The sequence below is a fragment of the Galeopterus variegatus genome, unplaced genomic scaffold (assembly GCF_000696425.1).
Source record: "Galeopterus variegatus unplaced genomic scaffold, G_variegatus-3.0.2 Scaffold4476, whole genome shotgun sequence".
NCBI classification, from domain to species: domain Eukaryota; kingdom Metazoa; phylum Chordata; class Mammalia; order Dermoptera; family Cynocephalidae; genus Galeopterus; species Galeopterus variegatus.
In genome coordinates, this window is record NW_007730587.1 from 185,632 (window position 1) to 187,973 (window position 2,342).

Below are 2,342 nucleotides of genomic sequence, written 5' to 3' on the forward strand. Positions count from 1 at the left end.
TTCAAAATGGCTTCCATAGTTCCAGTCACTGTGTCCACATTCCAGGAAACATTGTAGGGAATTAGAAAGAAAGACACACGCCCTTCCTTCAGGATTACTGTGTAACACTTCCTCATATAGCTTGTTAACCAGAATTTAGTCATATGGCCTCACATTCCTGCAATGATGTCTAGAAAATATGATCTCTTAATTCGTGATTCTGTGCCTAGTTAGGCATATTTCTGTTACTCAAGAAGAAGGGCAAATGCTAATGCCACTCTAAGACAGGCATTGTTAAACCATTTTAAAGTTGAGGAAAATGAAGCTTAGACTGGTTAAATAAATAACTTGCCCACATTCAGGCAGCTTATATGTGTTCCAGCTGGAATCTAACCTTAGTTCTATCTCATTCCCAAGCCCATGTACTTTACCCAGTACCCAGTAGTAACCTGGGTCACTCTCATTACAAGGATTTGGTTCTCAGCAACGTCCCAGGAGATTCTTTAAAGCCACACAATAGGTATAGCACATCTTCCATGAAATACACATTTTACTCCAAGATTTAGGAATAAACCAATTTGATTTAAAACAAACATAGATATGTTATGGGTAGAAGGCCAAATTTGCACTAATTTTTATGATGAAATAGGAAACTTGAAGGAAAGTTTACAACATGTCAGTCCCTGTGGAGTAGCCCAGTTTGAGAAGCCCCTTACAACCTGAACTGTCTGCGCTATACTCTCCTGCCTGCTCGATTTCTGTCCCGATCAGCAATTGCAGAGTTTACTCTATCTGGAATAAACTAGGTCCCAACAGTACTTACTTCTTACTTAGTATCAGTTTTACAGGCTGACAACTGATTTTGACTATAATTAACAACAACTTATTGTATACCTTCAGTTAGCTAGAAGAGAAGATTTTGAATGTTCCCAATACAAACAAATGATAAATGTTAAGGTAATGGGAAAAAAATCAGCAGTTTCCAGGGTTTCAGGGAAGGCAGAAGCGGGGGAGGGATGAAAGAGGAATTTTAGAGCAGTGGAATTATTCTGCATGATACTGTAATGGTAAATGCATGACATTATGCGTTTGGCAAAAGCTACAGAACTGTACAACACAAATCGTATCTGAGACACGATTCAGAGTTGGGTATGGGCTCAGGACAAACTATAGGCCAGGTTAATTAGGAGTTCAGAATGGAAAGACTATTAGGCAAGAACCCATTAAGATGAGAATCTGTGTCACTATCTAGGCTCTATGGATTCATTAGTTAAAACTGAAACACGCACAACTACTTCTAAGCCCACGCGTTAGTCTTAGAGAGATATCCAAGGAGAAACTTTTCAACTGGCTTCTTGTTCCCCAAAACTACCTTCAAAGAAGGGTAGATCCCAGCATGGTCACTTACACTGCTTAGTATGTTGTAGGTTTTTTTTATTGTTATGGGTTTAACAGATGGGCACTGTGATTTAAATAAATTTTAGTTGCCATGGTAGGCTTTGGATTTTGTCAGCTAGAGACCAGCTCTAGTCAAAAGAATCCTATTCTATCATGTTTATATTCATAATTGCAGTATATTATTTTCTCTGCCTTCTTACATTTTGAATGACTGGCTTTGGACTATTTAACAATGTACATTTCCAATTCTGTCAATTGACTTTATAATCAAGACAGTCTATATTTTGCTGCTTCACTACCAACAAAGAGGAGCTTTGCTTAATAATGCAGCATTGTTTCCTAAATCTTATTCTACAACCTGGAGCCTAGAACATAGAATGTTCTTGATTATACAGTTGTCTGCACTGTCCAAATCTGGCTTGTTGGGCACATATTATGGAGATGGAAGAACAGATATCTGTCAATAGCCCAAGATGGCTCTGCCTAGCTACATATAGAGTCCCTGGTTCAATTTGTATAGTGAGATGACTGTCCTGAATAAAATGCTGCTGGGATATGGCAAGACCTGGAAAGTTAGAGAAGTTAGAGAAGATAAAGAAAGTTAGAGGTTAGAGAAAGAGTGAGGGCCAGCCCGTGGCTTACTTGGGAGAATGAGGTGCTGATAAAACCAAGGCCAAGTGTTCAGATCCCTATTAGGGATGGCTGGTTAGCTAACTTAGGAGAATGTGGTGCTGACAACACTAAGGGATAAGATCCCCTTACCGGTCATCTTTTGAAGAAAAAAAAAAAGAAGAAGTTAGAGAAAGAGTGAAATAACAAGTTATTTGACAGAAGTATCATATAATTTGAAGTAGTATTTCAGGAAATTGGTCTGGCTACCACAGTGCAGAAAATGAACAAAAGTAGGGCCGGCCCAGTGGTGCACTGCTACAGTGCACCACTTGGGAGTGCGGCAGCGCTCCCGC